The following is a 22,871-nucleotide window of genomic DNA, read 5'->3' as shown; positions in this document are numbered from 1 at the left end:
CTCTCTCTCTCTCTCTCTGTCCCACTCTGATCGAATTAAAAGAAATAAATAATAAATTTTAAAATAAATAAAAGCGATTTTATTACGAAGATAAGATTATTAGTGCATTTTTCCCCTTCTTGATTCTCTAAAATTTCTTTTTTTTTTTTTTTTGAGAGGTTTTCGCTATAGGGCGCGTGCGCTCACCAGACAGACAGAGAGAGAGACAGAGAGATAGAAAGCAAGAAATCACCCCCTGGGGGGATGGCCACACCACAATCCCTTCTCCTCCATTCTCCTCTCGGGATCTTGGGCACGCACGCACACGCACACGCACCCGGTGTGAGTTTTTTAAGCCACCGGATCCGGGACGCAAACCGCGGTCGACTACGTGGGAGTCCAACGACATAGCCATTATGCTAACTGCTGGTTCCCGATTGTCTAAAATTTCAATAGCACTGAGGAAAGGAAAATACATTAAAATTTAAGAACTCAGATCCAAGGCTAAAGAATAAACAAGCCCCAGGATGAAGCCCAACCACAGCTCGCAGCGCTCTTTTGAATATGGTACTTCTTATTTCTCTTCTTTGCCCATAATCCATTTTCCTTCTTTCTCAACTAATACTACCTGCACCTTAGACCTGCAGCAGTACTGCAGATTTATGTAAAAACTACTTGAGCACGCTCCAGACTAGCCAGCCCTGAAAGACGACAGGAAGGGAACATGGGCACAAGGATAAGCAGGAAGTGGAACAACCTCCTGTCTGTCTTCCTGACCCTGCTGGTCCTGTCTGCAGGGAGCACCTAGACGTTGACACGACTCGTGGGCCCGGTCCTGCTATCTTTTTTCAGTCGCACATGAGGCAGGTCGCCCATTACACATTTCAAAACGCTTTTGAAAGAGTTCTATTATTTGCACTCTGTAGGGTGATGTCCTTAATAATATTACAAAAAGTAAAGGTTTTTAGTTCCTATGCAATCTATCTTCCAGAACATTCTAAATCAGCAATGGGGGGAACCTTCAAAAAATAAGACTTATAGCACAACCAATGGAAAACTGTTTTTCAACAGAGTACAAATCCGTGGATATAGACAAAAGGAATTTTAAGTAAATGGCTTCGTTCCTGATCACAAAAGACTTTCAGTAAGTTTCTACCCCAAGGAAGCTTCCTCGAGAACTATTTTTCCCAGAAATCATGTGAATCTCTTCCAGCTTTTCTGCAGTGGTATCGACCAACTTCAAGAGCTAAAACTTTATATCAACTGCCTTTGTTTTTGTCAAATCCTTTACCCAGAGAGTCTTCAAGGTGATTTTTTCCAGATGGTTTTGTCATCATTAAGTATTTGTCTACTTAAGGGAGAGAAAGGAAGTGCTTTCAGGATGTTGTGGAATATAAATCTTCCAACATAGGCAGATACATCAATAAGGCTTTCTCTTCACCAACGAGCTTCTCAAATATTACATGCCTGAAACAAGAGGCACTTTGCCACAGTACAAATGAGACTTCAGTCAAGATACTGTTCACTTCGTAAGAACAGAATGTACAGGTAGTATTCCTAAGTCACATTCTAAATACAGCACATGGAGATAGTTCTGTGTCTGCCCGGATACGGGTAGATGCTGTTCCTTTATTTAAAACTCTATCACGGAGAACATATTGTCAGGATACGTCTTCACATCGGCGCTCTCGCTACGGTTAAGGCCAGTCTGCACAGCAAAACACTGGGTGGTTCTTAAACAAACCCCAGTATCTGGACTGACACCTGAGCTAGAGACTTAGCCAAAAGACAGTAAGAGGTAATAAAGGTGGCAAAGAGGTCAGAGGGTGTTGATATTAGCTCTACATACACCTCCTTAATGGTATTCTCTGCAGCACGAAAGTCTTTATTTTAACGAAAGTTGATTTACTTTGTTGTTGTTACTGCTTCTTTTGATGTCATATTCCAGAAACCACTGCCTACCTCAAGATCACAAAGAATTACTTCTATATTTTCTTATCTCTTTTTAATATGCCAGAAGGCACATGTGTACACATTCATGCATGTGACAAGAAAAAAAAAAAAAAAAACAACCTCTGAAGGGTCCTGGTCACACCATAACAAGGAGTTTTTTTTGTTTGTTTGTTTTGTTTTTGTTTTTGTTTTTTCCTGTAGTGGGCATGTGTTCACCAGAGACAGAAAGTGAGAAACCACCCCCTGGGGGAATGGCCACGCCACAATCCCTTCTCCTCCATTCTCCTCTCTGGATCTTGGGCACGCACACACACCTGGCGTTGGATCTCCGTGTCTGGGACTCGAACTGTAGTCAACTACGTGGGGATCCAGCGATGAAACTATTATGCCATTTGCTGGTCCCTTGCCATACTACTCTTCCCTCTAATTCTCCATTCTGTCCAGATCCTGGGCCTGGGCACCCATATGTATTCTCACAGTGGTTTTCAAGTTGCTGGGGCCAGGACTCAAATCCTGGTCAGCCATGTAGAATTTGGTTTCCTCTGCATGGTGCTCAACAACTATGCTATGACCCTGACCCCTGTGTTTTCTTCTTAGAGTTTTACAATTTTACTGCTTACTCTTAGGTCTAGAATCCATTCTGAGTTAAGTTTTGTATATAGTGAGAAGCAGGGATCCAACTTACTCTTGAGTGTGTGGATATCTACTTGTCCCAACACCACTGGTGAAAAGACAGTCCTTCACCTATTAAATTGTCTTGCCATCCTTGTTCAGAATCCACTGACCATAAATGTAAGGGTTCATGTGTGGACACTGAAGTCTGTCACACTGATTGATATTGTCTACCCTTACACGAGTACTACATCACATTAATTGAGGTGACTTTGTAGTAAGTTTTAAAATTGAGACGTAATAGTCACCTAACTTTGTCTTCCTTCTTTTAAGATTATATGGCTCTTCTGGGTCCCTTATATTTCCATATACATTTTTTAAGAGGTTTTTGCTATATAGGGTGCACACGCTCGCCAGAAAGACAGAGAGAGACAGAGAAACAGAAAGAGAGAAATCACCCCCCAGGGGGGATGACCATGCCACAATCCCTTCTCCTCCATTCTCCCCTTGAGATCTTGGGCATGCACGCACCCGTGCCTAGTGTGAGTTTAAGCCACTGGGTCCGGGACTCAAACCATGGTCAACTACACGGGAGTCCAGCGACATAGTCGTTATGCCAATATTTCCGTATACATTTTGAGATCAGCATGTCACTTTCTGCCAACAACAACAACAAAAATGGCAGTTGGAGTTTTCTTTTTCTTCTTCTTCTTTTTTTTTTTAATGAGCAACAGAGAGTCCAAGCACATGGGAAAGAAAAGAAGAGAAGTATTTTTCACAGGATCTAATTTCATAGCCCTCCTGCTCCAGCCTCCCAGTTACTGGGACTTGGGCACGTACCCTTGCCTGCGTATGTCCCTTATGCAGACTCGGCCATTGTGCAGTGGCACACTCCTGCTTGTAGGAGTGAGCCTGATGGACATTACACTGTCTACAGACCGATTTGGGGAAGACTGCAATCCCAACAATATCAAGACTCCAATCCATGAGTGTGGACTGTCTTTCCAGTTATTTAAGTATTCTTTCATTTCATTCCAGTGTTTCCTGTTTTCACCATACAACCCTCGCATTTTCTCTGTTAAATGTATTCCTATATCAAAAGGGTCATTTTGACATTTAAGCAGATATGACAGCTTTGGGTGAGTCAGTGGCATGGTGGTTAAGGTGGATCCCATAAGGGCTGGCAGGAGGCGTAGTGGATAAAGGCGCTGGATTCCCACATGGCCAACCACAGTTTGAGTCCTGGACCCGGCAGCTTGTTTTCTCACTTTTCTTTTCTTTTCTCTCTCTCTCTCTCTCTCTCTCTCTCTGATTGGATTTAAAAATAATAATAACAAATGGAATTAATAAATAATTTTTTAAAATATGAAATAAATAGGTAGATCCCATATAGCTGACTGTATGGTTCAAGTCCTAGATGGGGCAACTTAAAAATCACACTGGGCATGTGTACATGCATGCCCAATATCTCAAGAGGAGAATGAAAGACAAGGGACTGCCACATAGCCATCCCCCATCGGAGATGATTTCTCATTTTCACTTTCTCTCTCCCCTCTCTCCAGCAAGTATACACACCCTATAGCAAGATAAGAAAAGAGAAAAGAATTGGAAGCTACATTTATGGGGGCCAGCAGGTGGTGTGGTGGTTGAGATGCTGGACTCCCACATGGAGGACCTTGTTTTGAGTACCAGGATCTAGTGGCTTGCTTTCTGGTTTCCCCCACCCATGTCTCTCTCTGGTGAGTGCATATACCCTACAGCAAATTGAAAAATAATGATAATAAACACAATTAAATAAAAATAATTCTTTAAAATTAAAAAAAGGCTATCGGACCAGCAAATGGCATAATAGTTTTGTTGCTGGACTCCCACGTAATTGACCACAGTTCAAGTCTGGGACCCAGTGGCTTAAAACTCACACCAGGTGCATGTGCGTGCGTGCCCAAAATCCCAAGAGGAGAATGGAGAAGAAGGGATTGTGGCATGGCCATCCCTCTGGGGGATGGCTTCTCACTTTCTGTCTCTCTTTCCCTCTCTGTCTCTGGCAAGTATATGTACTCTATAGCAAAAAATAATAATAATAATAAACTTAAAAAAAAAGAAAAAAGCTATAATTCTGGGGTTATTTCACAAACTTATAAAAATAACCATCTTTGACACTATAGCAATAAGCTTATAAAGGGGAAAAAAAATCCATTTGTTCTACCAAAGCAACTGCAAAACAGGACTATAATATTTATGTCAAGGGAGGCCAACATTAGGGAGGTTTGATTCCCAGTCCACCCTAAAAAGCTAAACATCATGGTACACACCTGTAGTCCCCACTACTTGGGAGGGTGAGGTAGGAGGATATCAAGCTCGTGGCCAGGGAGGCAATACAACAAGACTCTTTCTAAAAGAGCTGGGTGTAGCGGGCATGCCTATGATCCCTGCTACTAAGGAGGCTAAGACAAGATAAAAGCATAGCAAGACTCTGTCTTCAAATAAAAACAAACAAGACAACAAAAACCACCACATACACACATACACATAACCACCACCCCCCCAATTATTTCATGTTGGTCAACTCTGGGAAAACCATAACTTTCAACAAATTTCACATTAACCATAACTTTCATAGACATGATGCGATCCTAAGTAAATGAGAAACACGTCACTAACTTTAAATAGAATGAGCATCACTAAATTAACATTGAAACCATTATAAAATAAAAAACCTAGCTCAAAAATTCACAGGTCACAACTGAATAAAAAAGCAACAGCTGGGGCCAGCAGATGGTGTAGTGGTTACGTCACTAGACTCCTGCATGGCAGACCGCAGTTCGAGTGGCCCAGACGCTGTGGCTGAGATTCACACCAGGCGCATATGCAAACATGCCCAAAACTCTGGGAAGAGAGTGAAAGAAAAGGGATTATGGTGTGGCCATTCCCCCCGGGGGAGATTTCTCACTTTCTCCTAAAAAGCTAAACATCATGGTACACACCTGTAGTCCCCACTACTTGGGAGGGTGAGGTAGGAGGATATCAAGCTCGTGGCCAGGGAGGCAATACAACAAGACTCTTTCTAAAAGAGCTGGGTGTAGCGGGCATGCCTATGATCCCTGCTACTAAGGAGGCTAAGACAAGATAAAAGCATAGCAAGACTCTGTCTTCAAATAAAAACAAACAAGACAACAAAAACCACCACATACACACATACACATAACCACCACCCCCCCAATTATTTCATGTTGGTCAACTCTGGGAAAACCATAACTTTCAACAAATTTCACATTAACCATAACTTTCATAGACATGATGCGATCCTAAGTAAATGAGAAACACGTCACTAACTTTAAATAGAATGAGCATCACTAAATTAACATTGAAACCATTATAAAATAAAAAACCTAGCTCAAAAATTCACAGGTCACAACTGAATAAAAAAGCAACAGCTGGGGCCAGCAGATGGTGTAGTGGTTACGTCACTAGACTCCTGCATGGCAGACCGCAGTTCGAGTGGCCCAGACGCTGTGGCTGAGATTCACACCAGGCGCATATGCAAACATGCCCAAAACTCTGGGAAGAGAGTGAAAGAAAAGGGATTATGGTGTGGCCATTCCCCCCGGGGGAGATTTCTCACTTTCTCTCTCACTGTCTCTGTCCCTCTCTCTCTCTTCTCTGACAAGTGCACGTGCCCTAAGCAAAAAACCTCTAAAAATAAATAATAATAATAGCCTCTAAAGTCCTAGAAAAAAAATCAACTTTCGAGTCTACAAGTTTTTTTTTATTATCAGAGAAAAATACATTGAAATTTTCAGTTTTCCCTGAAGACCTAAGATTTCTTCTACCCATGCAGCTCATTTATTGGAGGGAAAAAGGAATAGTGAAATGAGGTACTTTCATCACACAAAAGAGGATATACCAACTTCTTCCCTTTCTTGAGTCATGTTGGTCAGAATTGTGTAACTAAAATTTGTCATAGAAAGGGCAACGTAATGCCCTAAAATGGTAGGCAAGATGTCAATCAGATGCATAAAAGGAAGAAGTCAGCAAAATATAATGCAATCTAAGTACAATGGTGTGTGAAGGAATCCTTAGAAAAGAGAACAGGGCTGGCAGTGCAGCTGCCATCCAAGTATCCAAGTACCAACCTCACCCTAAAAATACATCCAATGAGTTCCACCTATTTTCCTTTAAGTTTATTTATTTTATGCAAGAGAGATAGAGAAGGAAAGACAAACACCCTCAACAAGGTCTCACACCACACTCCTCCATGCAGCCAACTAGAATTATGGCAAGGCTGGCTAGGGAATTGAACTGTAATCCCCTACGTGGCTGGGGTCTGCGTTGCTGTGTCACCACAGACGGTCCTGAGTTCCACTGTAGATATATTACTCCTGCTGATAAAACACCTAGTAACAGCACTTGGTGGCTCTTCTTAAAAAATACATACAAATTTACTTCCCTACTCCCATATTTGCTCACCAACCAACCCTCACAATCCATACGGAGATACGTACAGTATTCTTTTTCTTATTTCTTTGTGTTTTAGCTTTTGCTATAGGACACGTGTACTTGCTAGAGACAGGGGCGGGGGGAAGAGAGAGAGAAAGAAAAGGAAAATGAGAAATCTCTCCCCAAGGTGGATGGCCATGCCACGGCCCCTTCTCCATCCTCCTTTTGGGAATTTGGGCACGCACATACACAAACATGGCGTGATTTCCAAGCTGCCGGGTCCCAGACTCAAACCGCACAGAAAAGCCATGTGGAATCCAGCCATCTTAATGTCCATGCCACCTGCTGGCCCCTTATTCTTGTTTTGTATTTGTCTGAGGGCATGTGTGCTCACCAGAAAGACAGAGAGAGAGAGAGAGAGAGAGATAAAGAAAGCACTACCTGGGACCGGCAGGTGGCAGAATGGATACATCACTGGACTCCCACATAGTTGACCACAGTTGGAGTCTCTGACTTGGTGGCTTGAAACTCACACTCGGTGTGTGTGTGTGTGTGTGTGTGTGTGTGTGTGTGTGTGCGCGCGCACCCAAGATCCCCACAGGAGAATGGAGGAGAAGGGACTGTAGTGTGGCCATTCCTTCAGGGGATGACTTCTCACTTTTTGTCTCTCTCTGTCTCTCTGGTGAGCACGAGTGCCCTATAACAAAAATCTCTCAAAAAAAAAACAAAAACAAAAACAAAAACCCACACACTCCCCAAGGGGCATAGTTATGCCACAATCCCTTCTCCATTTCTCCATTCTATTGGAATTAGGGGGATGCATACACCCCTAGCATGTTTTTCAAGTCACCAGGTCCAAGATTGGGGCGGTGTGATCAACCATGTAGGATCTGGGTCCTTTAACTATGGGCTACAGGGCCAGTCCCACATACAGTTTTCTAGTAATGAAAATGTGTATGAATCTGGGTTGCAAACTCTTTATCCCTGTTTTTATGTACCTGCAGGAGATGTTCAAAAAATGTTGAATGAATGGAACAAACAACATTTCATCACCAAATTCATGTTTTGTTTTGTTTTGCTTTGCTTTGCTTTGTTTTTACTTCTTATTTTGGAAAAGCTAAAGCTGGGGCCAGCAGGTGCCATGGTGGTTCAAGCGCTAGACGCACACATGGTCGACTACAGTTGGAGTCCCAGACTTGGTTGCTTCCTTTCTCACGTTCTCTCTCTCTCTCTCTCTCTCACTCACTTTCTCTCACTCTGGTGAGCACACATGCCCCACAGCAAAATTAAAAACAACAACAATAATAATAATAAATGAAATTAAATTAAAAAATAGAAAAGCTAAAGTCCCAAATAACCTAATTTTAAAGATTAAATAAAAGTTCATCCCAATTAACTACTTAATTTTTAAAATTCTTACTCAAAGCCTAATTTATACACATATGGACATGATTTCAAGTACGAAATTGTTTTCCCGAAATAAATAACTGCTAATAAAACAAAGACCTGAGTTCTAGTTTAACACAGAAGATTAACTATAGTAATCTCATTTTTAAAAAACTATTAAAACGCAAGTGTTGGAGGAAAAGCAGGTGGCATGATGGTTAAGGCGCTGGACTCCCACATGGCCAATCACAGTTCAAGTCTCAGATACAAGGCTTGAAAATCATGCTGGGCTCCCATGCGCATGTGCCCAAAATCAGAGTGGAAAAGGGATTACAGCGTGGCCATCTCCCTCCAGGCTGATTTCTCATCTTCCCTCTCTCTCTCTCTCTCTCTGACAAGTGTACATGCCCAATGGCAAAATAAATAAGTAAACGAGTGTTAGGAGAGGGGGGAAACAGGAGTGGTAATAATCTTACAGAGATCATGGAAACAACTTGGAGGCTGACAATTTCAATAAATACTTGAAAAGTAAAAAGTGAAGTAAAAATAACTGACATTGCTGAGTGGTAAGGAAGTTAGGACCTCAGTACCTCCAGAGGGAGTCTACAAAGAATCAAGTCGTCTTACCTTTAAAAAGATATAGCCAGTAGAAGTGAGACCCCGTCAAAACACTGAACTGCTTACAAGTCTCAGCATTAAGTAGCCGGGCCTCCAGGTCCCCTCTGTAGCTAAGATACTAGCTCAGCTTCATCTCTGTTCCCCATAATCCCAGAAATTCCTGGAGACCAATGTGGCTCTGCAGAAGGGAAGCCTGAGACATGAGGATGAGTAGAGCAGGGAGCGGAGACTGAAAGTGAAAGTCTAAAATGTGGGATTGTCCCAGCCTCCTAAAATCACAGATCCCATTCCCACAATACAAACCCCTGCTCAAAACTGATTAGCCTCATCTACTCTAAAATCAACTGTGGAAGGCCAAATATGGAAGGCCAAATATACATGTGTGTATATATATACACACACACACACACCCACACACACATAATATATACACATATACATATATATACAGCTTCGTGAAAATAAATCACTCAAGAAGAAAAGTTTCAAAAATAATTTTCATGGGAACCAGCAGTTAGCGTAATGGCTATGTCGCTGGACTCCCACATAGTAGACCGCGGTTCACATCCTGGACCCGGTGGCTTAAAACTCACACCGGACGCGTGTGCGTACGTGCCCAAGATCCCGAGAGGAGAGTGGAGGAGAAGGGATTGCGGCGTGACCATCCCCCCTGGGGGGTGATTTCTCACTTTCTGTCTCTATGTCTCTGTCTGTGTGGCGAGCGCATGCGCCCTATAGCAAAAAACCTCTCCAAAATAATAATAATAATAATAATAATAATTTTCATTAATATCATCAGAAAATTAAAAGACTAGTCCAACCAGAAAACAAGAGCAGAGGACTACTTAAAATAAATAAATAAATAAACAGGAAGGAAGGAAGGACAGGCGGACCAGGGCCAGGCAGCAGCACTGTGATAACACAACTGAACCCACAAGGAAAGGCGCTGGGTTCATGTCCCAGAATGCCCTGTGGACTCCAGGCAAGCGTGCACGTGCAGCGACTCAGACTGGCCGAGCCTGGGACTGAAGGCATGAGGACTTGTTTCTCTGTTTCTCTGACTCTCTCTTATGGAAGAAATAGACTTTTTAAAAACCAGAGAATAAAAACAAGATCTTAAAAATGAAAACATGATATAGCAGAAACCACAGGGGACAGCGGCAGGTGGCGTGGTGTTAAGGGTGCTGGACTCCCACATGGCTGACCATAGTTTGATTCCCAGAACTTGGGAGCTTGCTTTCTCACTCCCCTCCACGCTGTCCCTCTCTAGTCAAATTAAAATAAATAAATGACATTAAATAAAATAATTCTTTAAATAAAAAAGAAAGAAAACACAGAAATTACAAGCTCAGCAGAAGCCCTGCATTAGGGACAGCAGCAGTGGCACAGACACCAAGGTACTGCTGCATGACACTGAAGCTGCAGGTTAAGGACGGACTTAAACACCTACACATGTCAGGCAAGTCCACAGGCACACCCCTGCTCGCGACAGGCTGAGGCTCGGAAAGGATTGCAGCACCAAAACCCTGCCAGGGGCTCTCTCACTCACAAGCATACACTCATGAAATAAACATTTTTCAAAAAGAACAAAGTTGGAAGACTCACATTTCCTGATTTTAAAACGTATTACAAAACTACAGCAATCAGGAACCAGCAGTTAGCGTAATGGCTATGTCGCTGGACTCCCACGTAGTCGACCAGGGTTCGCGTCCCCAACCTGGTGGCTTAAAACTCACGCCGGGCACATGTGCGTGCGTGCCCAAGATCCCGAGAGGAGAATGGAGGAGAAGGGAGAAGGGATTGTGGCATGACCATACCCCCTGGGGGGTGATTTCTTGCTTTCTGTCTCTATGTCTCTGTCTGTCTGGAGAGCGCACGCGCCCTATAGCAAAAACCTCTCCAAAAATAAAAAAAAACTACAGCAATCAGAACCGTTTGGTACTAAGGATAGACATACAGACCAATAGAACACAATAGAGAGCCCCCAAATAAAGCTTCATATATATGGTCAAATGATTTTCTATGAGATGCCAAGAATTGGATATTCACAATCAAAAGAATGAAGTTAAACCATAACATTATACCATATTCAAAATGGAACTCAAAAAAAAAAGGACCAAAGACCTAAACGGACAAGCTAAAACTATATATAAAATTGTGACTCCCTGAAGAATAAATAAGGGAAAAGCTAGAATAAGCAGTTAGCATAATGGCTATGTCGCTGAACTCCCATGTAGCCGACCGCAGTTCGAGTCCTGGACCCACTGGCTTAAACTCATGTCAGGCGCATGTGCGTGTGTGCCCAGATCCTGAGGGTAGAATAGAGGAGAAGGGATCACAGTGTGGCCATCCTTCCTGAGGGGTGACTTCTCGCTTTCTGTCTCTCTGTCTCTGTCTTTCTGGTGAGCGCATATGCCCTATAGCAGAAAACCTCTCCAAAAAAAAAAAAAAAACAAAGAATAAATAAGGGAAAAGCTTCATGAAACCAGATTTGGCCAGGATTTCTTGAACAGGATATCCAAAACGCAGACAACAAAACAAAAAATTAGATACGCTGGGCCAGCCCGTGGTGTGGTGGTTAAGTGGCAGGATCCCACATGGCCAACTGAGTGTGCAAGTTCAAGACCCAGTAGCTTGAAAAACATGGTGTATATGTCCAAAATCCCAAGAAGAAAATGGAGAAGGGACTGCAGAGTGGCCATTGCCCTGGGGTGCTTTCTCACTTTTCTCCACCTGTCTTATTCTAGAAAGCATAAACACCCTATCACAAACTTTTAAAAAAAATATTAGATTAAGTTGGATTTCTTCAAAATAAACTTTGTGCGTCAAAGTACACTATTGACAAAGTAACATTTCAGCCCATGAAATAAATATTTGCAAATCATATAACTGATAAGGAGTTGATATATAGAACAAATAAGGAACTCTTAAAACTTAACAACAAAAACAAAACAGACAAAACAGTTCAAAGATAGATAAAGGACACAAATTGACACTTCTTTAAAGACCATATAAAAATGACCAAAACCAGGGACCAGCAGACGGCGTAGTAGTGGTTAAGGTGCTAGATTCGCCATATGGCCAACCACGGTTTGAGTCCTGGAACCAGTGGCTTGAAAACCATGCCAGGCACATGTATGTGCATGCCCAAAATCCCAAAAGGAGAATGGAGAAGGGACTGTGGTGTGGCTATCCCCCCAGGGGGTGATTTCTCACTTTTTCCCCTCTGTCTCTGTCTCTCTGGTGAGTGCATGAGCCCTATGGCAAAAAAAAAAAAAAAAAAACCTTAGAAAAAGAAAAAAAATGACCAACAGAATATGACAAGGTCGTCAACATCATTCATCATTAGGGAAATGCAAATCAAAACCACCGTGAGCTACAGTTTCACATCTATTAGGATATGTTTTTTTAAAAACATAAAAATTCAGGCCTGCTGTGTGGCCCAGTGATTAAAGGAGCCACGTAGCTAACCATGTAGTTCAGGTCCCAGACTTGGCAGCTTGAGAACACACCAGATATGTTTGTGTGTGTGCCCCAAATCCTGACAAGATGGCGAAATGGAGAAGGGACTGAAGTATGATTGTTCCTTTGGGAGGTACTTTCTTTGTCCCCCTCTCTGCCTGTTTCTCTCCAGTGAGTGCGCATGCCCCTGGGCAATTTTTAAAAATAAAGAAAGAGGAGAAAGCAAGTGGTGTGGGGTTGAAGCGCTGGACCCCAAATGGTCAACCACAGTTCAAGTCCTGAGGGGAGAATAAAGGAGAATGGATTGCAGTATGGTCATCCCCTCCCCCGGTGGGGAGGGGTGATTTCTCACTTTCCTTCTCTCTGTCTCTCGGATGGACACACACACCCTATAGCAAAAATATCCAAGATTTTTGCAAGAAATCACCCCCCAGTGGGGATGGCCATGCTGCAATTCGGTCTCCTCCAATCTCCTCTTGGTATTTTGTGTGCCCACGTGCACACACCTGGCATGGGCTTTAAGCCGCAGGATCTGGCACTCAGACCACAGTTGACTACAGGAGAGTCTAGCAACATAACCATTATGCCATCTGCTGGACCCACAATGATCTCTTAAAAAACAAAAAACAGAATAATGGTTACCAAAGGCTATGAGGAAAAGGAGTTATTTCATGGACAAAGTTTAACTCTGAGATAATGAAAACGTTCTGTCAATCACAGCGGTAGTGATGACACAATAATGTTGACATACTTACTGTTACTGAATTATACACTTAAAATGGGTTAAACTGCAAATTCATGTTATGTGTAGATTACCACAATAAAAAAAATATATATGGTAAAGGTTAATATATATAGTTTGTGTTATTTACATTTTACCCAATTTTTAAAAGGGGTGCCCGGCCCTGTAGACTAATGGAGTTAAGGGAGTCAGAGCCCACGTGGCCGACTGTGGTTTGACTCCTAGCCTCGATAGCCTGAGAACAGATCGGGCACGTGTGTGCGCACACCCATACTCTTGACAGGATGAAGAACGGAGAAAGCCATACTGGCAGGGTAAGGGGAGTGATCGCTCCTCCCAGACCAGTGCATGGTACTCTAGCTATTAAAAACAAGAACAAAACTTTGGATGAATTGCAAAGGATAAGTTTGGCAATACAAGGAGGACATTTCCTTGACTGTGTACCTACATATAGCTTTTTTCCATAACAAGGAAAAACATTCATGTAAAATAACGTTTTTTTATTTGTAGTCACATACTACTTGGGTCACTTAATTGGAATATTAATAGTCTTAAAATAGCAAGAACATGTGTACTTGTATTCACTTTGCTGTTAATTCATGAATGATTTAAACTATTTAACAGGAAAATAAATATTTTAACATCCCAATCCTCTGCATACAATATACGCTACTTATAAAACAGAAGGCCAAAATATTGCTCCCAGCTGTTAAAATGTTTCTGTTTAGGGAAGTGGGAATGTAGAAAGAATAACAAAGTACTCAGAACAAGCAACTTAAAAGTTACATTTGTTTCTTAAACCAATAAAGATAGATCTTATATGGAAACTAGAAAAACAATTAAACATTTGGTGATCATAATGAAGGTACTGTAAGAAACAGAGCTCAGGGACCAGTGGGTGGCATAACGTTACATCGCTGAACCCCCCCCAAAGTCGACCCCAGTACTAGTACTGGACTTAGTGGCTTAAAACTTACACTAGGGGCGTATACGTGCGTGCCCAAAATCCCAAGACGAGAATGGAGGAGAAGGGATGGCAGAGTGGCCAAGCCCCCTGGAGGGTGATTTCTCCCATTCTGTCTCCCTCTATCTCTCCAGAAAGCACACACGCCGAATAGCAAGAATCTCCCTTGGGGGAAAAAAAATCAAAGTGAAAACAATAGAAAAAGATGTACTACAAGTCTTCAAGGAGAGTTTTAATATTCCACCTTTGAAAAAATTAGAACCCCCAGATATTCACTCCGAGGGTCTCTTTACTACTTTCCCGGTCTCTTTACTACTCTTTCTTTCCCTGCTCCATCTTTGTGTATGTGTATGTGCGTGTACATGTGAGTGTGTGTGTGTGTGTGTGTGTGTGTGTGTGTGTGTGTGAGAGAGAGAGAGAGAGAGAGAGAGAGAGAGAGGGAGGGAGGGAGGAAGAGAGGGCAGGGTAATGCTGAGACAGGGAAGAGATAGTAGCCCGGATAAACCAGATAGCAGGGGTAGAAAGAGCTATGGTTTATTTTTTGTCTCCTCACACTGAATCCCAAAAACATGACCATCACCATAAAACGCTAACAATCCCAACTTCTGAGGGCAAGGAAAAACTAGACTTCCTAGACCGGCAACCTAATCTATAAGAAAACAAAAGAAAAAGAAATCGTCTTTGGGTTTGCATCTGTAAATTAGGTCTGTGTGTAGAATTCCTCAAACAATCTTAACTATAATACTAAACTGCAATTAAATATGGTTACTTGAACCTTGGTCAAAGGGTGGAGCACTAAATTCTTTAACAGCTTTTAAAGGCAGTCATCAGTTAAAGAACTTTAAACTGAGGCAGTTCATTCACCAAGTACAGAAAACATCAAGGTTTTCTTCATGAAACACCACTGTGTACAAGTAGACTACCACATCTGTAATAACCAAGAATTTAAAGATTTATGATGATACTATACAGTTCTAGGAGAAAAATGCAATGAAAGTTTGAGAAGAAGCTAATTTATCTGTCTGAACTTTAAAAATAATCTCTAACATAGAACATCATCTCAAAAATCATTTTGGGGACCAGCAGATGGCTTAATGGTTATGTTGCTGGACTCCCACATAGTCGACCGCAGTCTGAGTGCTAGACACAGAGGCTTAAAACTCACACCGGGCACACGTGTGTGCATGCCCAAGATCCCAAGAGGAGAATGGAAGAGAAGGGACTACAGCGTGGCCAGCCCCCTGGGGCAAGCCCACGGCCCTATAGCAAACATCTCTCTTAAAAAAAGGGGGGGCCGGCAAGTGCCTTCTGTTCCTCCCTGGCCAAATTTTAAAAATACAGTTAAATAAAATAATAATTTAAAAAAAAAAAAAAAGAAGTCCTTCTGAGGGACCAGCAGATGGTGTAATGGTTACCTCACTGGACTCCCACATAGTCCATTGCCGTTTGAGTCTCAGACCCGGCAGTTTAAAACTCACACCGGGCACACATGTGAGTGTGCCCAAGATCCCAAGAGGAGAATGGAGGAGAAGGGACTGTGGCATGGCCATCTCCCTGGGGAATGATTTCTGGCTTTCTGTCTCTTTCTTTCCAGTGAGTGCACGTGCCCTATAGCAAAAATCTCTTAAAAATAAATAAAAGAATCCTTCTGATCCCAGTGACAAGTGTAAAGTCTCTAAACTGGACTGCGATTTCAACTAGAGGTATGCAGGTGGCACTGACGTGTTTTCTCCAAATATTGTAAAACACGTGACTGATTCTTGGCCAACACTGTCCTGTAACCAGAACATAAACATCAATGCTGGTAAACTCTATGCTCTTCTTTACATGCTTGAAAACAAAAACAAAAACAAAAATGACTTCTTAGTCAGATGTGGTGGCATAAGCCTGTGATCCCAGGTACTGAGGAGGCTGAGGCAGGAGGACCATGAGTTCAAGGCCAGCCAGCGCAATACAGTGAGATCCTGCCTCAAAACAAAACTAAACAAAACTTTCCTCCTCAGTTTTCTTTCATCCTCATTAAAAAAGAAAGAAAGAAAGAAAGAAAGAAACAGATCCTAGGATAGAAATGATAAAGGGATTACTGCCTCAAAATGCAGTCTTCGTCTTCTGAAGGCAAATGTCCTATATACTCCCGCTTTCGTGGTTGCCAATCTTCTGAACCACAGGCCTTCCGACTGCAGCAGGGCCAGGCCTGATTACGGGTATGTGGTAGGTTCTGTCAGGCAAGCTTTGACAAGGCCTCAAAATAGACCCTGGGCAGGGGCCAGGACGACTACCACTCACGAGTTCCGACTTCGTTCTACTTTAGCCCCTCAGCACTTCGTTTTTTCCTCTAATCTCTCTCATTTCAAAAGGACAAAGAGGCCTGAACATCCTCCTGGCCGTGAGAGAGCTGTACAATATCAAAACGAAAACTTAAACCTCCCTTACTTTGCTCACGAACAATTTGCAGGATAAAAACTGAATCCGTACCTACTTCCTGCCTTGAGAAATTAAGTGATCCACAGCACTCTGGTGTGCAAAAATATTTTTGGATCTCGAGCTCCACAGAGGTTTATCTCAGGAATAGACCAGGATACAGAAGGTAAAGGAAAAAGAGAGAGAAGATGGGCTATTTATTCCTTTGTGACTAATAACACAGGAGTAGACTCCAGCAAAACGAGAAGTTAAACTATAAACAAAGCTTGTAATTGATATTAGTCATAAACTTCTGAAACAAGCTACCACAAAATATAGCCATTTAACTATTACCAAATATAAATGACTTGTATAAATAGCAACGCTCTTCAAACTATACTACTTTTACTCTTACAGTACAAATAAAATTAACTGTCCGACACTATAAAATGTTTTAAATTACTTTACAAAACACATTTGCAACTTTGTTTAAATAGAGAATTACATAAAGAATACAAAATTATTAAGAATTTCTTTCTCATTCCCCAAGCTTGAGAAAGAAGTTAAATATCATAAAAGACAGACCAATATAGGGACCAGCAGTTTGTGTAATGGGTATGTCACCGGACTCCCATGTAGCTGACCGCGGTTCAAGTCCTGGACCCCATGGCTTAAACTCACGCCAGGTGCATGTGCATGCGTGCCCAAGATCCCGAGAAGCGAACAGAGGAGAAGGGATTGAGGCGTGGCCATCCCCCCAGGGGGTGATTTCTCACTTTCTGTCTCTCTGTTTTTCTGGCAAGTGCACGCACCCTATAGCAAAAACCTCTCCAAAAAAAATGACAGACCAATGTAAGATTGAAACAACTTTTAAATTTGTATAATTTAAGTACTAACCTTACAATCAATCATACTTTCAGAAATATATTCATATACAGGGACCAGCAGATGGCATAATGGTTACATCACTGGACTCTCACATACTCAACTGTGGTTCGAGTCTCAGACCCAGTGGCTTAAAACTTACACCAGGTACATGTGTGTGCATGCCCAAAGTTCCTAGAGAAGAATGGAGTAGAAGGGATCTTGGCGTGACCATCCCCCTGGATAGTGATATAGTGATTCCTGTCTCTGTCTCTCCAGCAAGCACACACACCCTATAGTAAAAATCTCTATCCAAAAAAAAAAAAAAGGAAATACATACTTATGGGAGTCCAAAACTTCTGTGTTGTTAATTATGATGGTATTTATAGAAGGTGAAAAGCCTAATTAATGGAGGAACCAGCAGTTAGCGTAATGGCTATGTCGCTGGACTCCCACGTAGTCGACCGCGGTTCGCGTCCCGGACCCAGTAGCTTAAAACTCACGCCGGGCGCGTGTGCGTGCATGCCCAAGATCCCGAGAGGAGAATGGAGGAGAAGGGATTGCGGCGTGACCATCCCCCCTGGGGGGTGATTTCTCACTTTCTGTCTCTATGTCTCTCTCTGTCTGTCTGGCGAGCGCACGCGCCCTACAGTGAAAATCTCTCCCAAAAAAAAAAAAAAAAGCCTAATTAATGGAAAATGGTAAAATAAATGACAGAAAATAAATAAATTATGGTTGATCTATACTAGTCAGGACATCCAGTTTTTTGTTTTTTTTTTTTAATTTACTACCGTGCACTTGAGCGAAACAGTGAGAAAGCATGTGAGAAAGCACCCCTTCTCCTGAGGAGGATGGCCACCCGGTTCTCCTCCACTCTCCTCTCAGGACTTTGGGCATGCAAACGCACAAGGCAGGAGTGCTATTTGATCCACTAGGTCCAGGACTCAGACTGTACAGTCAGCACTGTGGAATCAAGCAGCCTAGCCACCACGCCACTGGTTAGACGCATCTGTCTCCCATCTAATCTTTTTTAAAACTGTGGGGCCAACAGGTGGCGTGGTGATTAAGGTGTTGGACCCCTACATGGCCAACCGTGGTTCAAATCCCAGATCTGGCAGTTTGCTTTCTCAGTTTTCCTGTATCTCCCTGGAGAATAAAGTAATAATAAATAAAAACATATATATATTTTTTAATGAGATGGGGGCCAGATGGTGCTGCAGTGAACACACAGATGGACCCACCTGGGAGGGTCCTATGCTCACTTTCCCCAGTCTCCCTATACATGAAGGCAGGCGCGCATCCAAGTGGTGACTGGGGCTGGTTAAGGCTGGGAGCGGATCACAGTTTAGAGACCCTGCTGGGAGTAACTGCCTCTACGTCTGTCTGTCCTTTTCTCTTATGAAAGAAATAATTTATTTTAAGTGAGACGCATATACGTGCTAGTATAGAAAGATCTCCAAGGTTAAGAGTGCATATGTAATAGAAAACCTGACCAGGACACACAAGAAATATGAACACTGGAAGCTTGATTCATATGTGGGGATAAGGAAAGGCTGGGAGTTTGCAGTGGAAAGAAGAATTCCTTTTCACCACAAAATGTTTTCTTTTTAAAAGCTTTATCAAATATCAGGGCATCAGGACATATTTTTTCTATGCAAAAACTTGTCATGACTTTCCCGACAACCCAATATAAAATGTACCACAAATATCTATTGAACCCATAAAAGTGAACATTTTCCTTCTATATATTCTATATATATCATTACTGGCCCCTTCTATTTTTTTTTTTTAAAGAAAGATTTTTGTCACAGGGCACATGTGCTCACCAGAGAGACAGAGAAATCACCTCCCAGGAGGGGAAATAGCCACGCCACAATCCCTTCTCCTCCATTCTCCTCGCAGGATTTTGGTCACGCACGCACACGCACACACACACACACCCATTGTGTGTTTGAAGCCACCAGGTGCGGGACTCGAGCAACAGTGGCCTATGCAGGAGTCTAGCAACGTAACCATTCCACCATCTGCTGGTCCCATTTCTGGCCCCTTTCTAACCATCTCTCCTTTATGAAAATCCACTGCTTTCTACCACTAGATTAAATCAAAAGCATACATAGCTAGCAAGTTTCAGAGTTTCTCCAAGAAACGCATCTCTCTTCTCTTCCCAAGATAAATAATGAAACAAATGAAAAAGCATAACACGTGACAAATCCAGTTTTTAATCTAGTGTTTTATTCCTTCTTTTAGAGAGCTGTTTTTGTTTTTGCTATAGTACGCATGCACTCGCTAGAAAGGCAGAGAGGCAGAAAGTGAGGAATCACTCCCTAGGCGGGATAACCATGCTGCAATTCCTTCTCCTTCATTCTCCTCTTGGGATTTTGGGCAGACACGCACACGTGCCTGGCGTGAGTTTTAAGCCTCTGGGTTAGGACTCAGAATGCGGTGTGTGGGAGGCCAGCGACATAACCATTATGCCATCTGCTGGCCCTGTGTTTTATTCCTTTTAAGTTTGGCCTAATTATCACAGACCAAATAGTTTTAAAAGTTTTATAGTATGGGACCAGCAGTTAGCGTAATGTCTTTCTGGCAAGCACACGTGCCCTATGTGCAACACCAAAAATCATTTTCAAAGGATTTCTTACCATTCTTTTAGAGGAAAACAAAACAAAATAAAAACCAGAAAAAAGACAATGTTATTTTACCCACAAGGTAAATTCTGCTCAATTCCTTCTTTCTCAAGTTTCAGAAACTGAGTTTTGAATGACGGTCATAGTCTATTCTCTATTTGCAAATTGGAAAGAGTAGAATGTTTTCCTGATTAATGGACCATCTCTCCACTAGATTTTCCAGAGAGAAAGCAACTACCTAAAAGGCAAAAGCCATGAAACAGCCTCTGTTTTATAGGAGCTGTATATAGTGCTCTGTAGGTAAGACCAGAAGTTTATTTCCTTTCGAACGATCTCATCAATATTGCCAGTGTGCTGCAAGAATTGCTTTTTGTTTTTTGGTGTTTTTCCCCCTAAACAGCAACTCCTCCTTTTCATACAGAAGCAGGGTAAACAACTCACAAAGACCCATGCAAGAAATGACTCCCTCTCTTTGCTGAATTCATTTCTAGTGAAGATGTGTTTTTGTTTTGAGACAGAGAAGATGTTTTGCCAAAGATGTAAGCTCCATATCGCTTTCCCCTTTTATTATGGACATGGTTTTCTAAGGTTTCTCTTCATATTTACCTAGCGAGACCATCAATTTTGGTGATTTCCACAAGGGATTTTCCAAAAGGAAATCTGTTCACAGGGAATTGAAACTCTTAAGTCACTATTAGCTGGATAAAAATTAAAAGCACATTAGGGAACACTGAATATTAGAAGGGCTATCCAAAGCCAAAAGGTGCCAAAATTTAGTCAAAGAATTAAAGGAATTTACTAAGGAAGACCAAGAGGATAAACTTGCTATTAACTTTAACTAAAGTTCTTTACAAATGGAAATCAAGGTAAAATAAGCTAAATTCCAAAAAGAAGGATGACTGGTTAACAACATCTTCTGGGCTCCTGTCTGTATGTGCCCAAGATCCCGACAGGAGAATTGAGAAGGGATTGCTATGTGGCCATCCCCCCTGGGGGGTGATTTCTCACTTTCAGTCTCTCTGTGTCTCTCTGTCTTTCTGGTGAGTGCAAGTACCCTATAGCAAAAACCCCCCCAAGAAAAAAAAAAAAAAAAACCCTTAAAGAAAGCCAAAAATGATCAAGTTACATTTCAGCAATAAAAAAAAAATTTCCTAGTCTTAAATTAATCCTCTTTCTAATAATAAATCACAACTTCAATACACACTTTCTTCCGTAACAGAACTCAAATAAAAACTGCGGCACTCTCTACATTTTTAAAGACAGAATCACAAAAAATATATGAGGTTTTCTATTTAAAAGGCTATTTTGTATAGTGCAAATTCTTTCAGGGAACTTTTTTATACCTTAAGGATGGTAGCTCTCCTTTCCACTGGCATTTAGTTTGCTTCTAGATCCCTCCATTTATCTTCCCACATCTGGAAGGGGGAAAAAAAAAAGGGAGGGGGTGAATCACAGCAATCCACTTAAGAACTAACCAACCATCCTAATTGCATGCATTCTACAAAACTTCAGTGTCTATTTCCTTACCACATTTCATGTCAACAAATATCTAGCAACAAACAACAAAATACAACACATTCTATAAAATCAGTAAAAACATCTAAGTCAACAGGCAAAAACAAACTTGGCTTTCCTGTATCTCAATTTTAAGATCCAAATCAATGATTCACAAAGTGAATGACCTAACTTCCTAAATGAATCACACTTTCCAAAATTCTTTTTCTATACGTTGTAAAGCCGTAGTCTCTGTATGAGAAAGAGAGTGTGAGGGTGGTTCAATAGGGTAAATTCGGTGAAGCCTTTCAGACCACAGCAAACTCACTAGCTGTCTGCCATATTTTGCATTCTCCAACAACTGCACCTTCTCATACAGATTCACTGCCCCCAAATAAAATCTTATCTGGAAAAACATGTTACTGTTAACACTGATTACGAACTTATCCATCAAACACCCTGCTCTCCATTACTGCATTCACATGCTCCTCCCATTGAGAAAAACATTTTTAAAAAAATTAATAGCCATTCTGTTATCCTTACATGTCTTCCTGAGTCAACTACCCTACTCTACAGCTTTTTTGTTGATGGTAGAAAGGCCGAGTCATTAAAAAGAAAACAAAAGAAAACGAGCTACAAACAGTTAAAGTTTAGGATACAATATTTCTCCAGCCAAGTCTCGACAGCCAGATATTTGCCTCTCCCACAGTGGAAAAAAGCAGAGCAAACACTTGAACTTTTCTCCCCCGAAAAAAGAAAGAAAAGAAGTTGAGTTTCCTTAGGTCCCCCTGCTAGTCCTGCTGGCTATCCACAGCAAAGCAAAGCCAGGCCTGGCTGGAGCTATATAATTTAACAATGTGGGTGTGAATAACACCCCAAATTAGTCAAGGGTTAACCCTGACCCTCCTGGCGAGAAACTGTTAATAAGCCCGCGCTCCAGCTGGGGTCAAGGAGAGGGAAAATCCCACAATGCTACGCCCTCCACCGGCCTGACACCGCCCGGGGGGCACTTGTCCCGGGACAGCACCGATCGTGGGGCGTCTGGGGAGACAGGAGGAGGACGGGGCACCCGACGCCCAGACAGCTGCCGGAGTAATCGCTCCCACAATGGAAGTAACACCTCCCGGGCGGCGGGAGGCCGAGCGCCCCCGGGGGGGGGGGGGCCCGAGCGCCGGCCCCCAGCCGTGACACCAGAGAAGGCGGCAGGCAGGGGCGACCCCGGCCCCGGCAGGGGTGCGGGAGCTCCGGGTCCCGGGGCGGCGAGGCCGGGCAGGGGCTCCGGGTGGCCGGTCCCACCCCGCCGGGGAGGAGCGGCCCTTACCTGTGTCCGGCC

At 42.5% G+C, this 22,871-nt stretch overlaps 1 protein-coding gene across 12 annotated transcripts in view; it reads right to left on the bottom strand.

The window, feature by feature from the left end:
- Positions 1-22,871, bottom strand: part of LRRFIP2 (LRR binding FLII interacting protein 2) — a 117,373-nt gene extending 94,502 nt beyond the window's left edge. For 8 of the 12 annotated variants that reach the window (XM_027776795.1, XM_027776800.1, XM_027776794.1 and 5 more), the window contains exon 1: positions 21,388-21,459. The gene's annotated coding sequence lies outside the window, so the exon portion shown is untranslated. Of the gene's footprint in view, positions 1-21,387; positions 21,460-22,859 lie in introns of those variants that run through there. The other 4 variants (XM_006161073.3, XM_014592661.2, XM_014592660.2 and 1 more) reach the window with 1 other exon arrangement.

This window comes from Tupaia chinensis, unplaced genomic scaffold (assembly GCF_000334495.1).
Source record: "Tupaia chinensis unplaced genomic scaffold, TupChi_1.0 Scaffold138098_1, whole genome shotgun sequence".
Lineage (NCBI taxonomy): Eukaryota > Metazoa > Chordata > Mammalia > Scandentia > Tupaiidae > Tupaia > Tupaia belangeri.
This window is presented reverse-complemented; position numbering and strand designations above follow the sequence as displayed.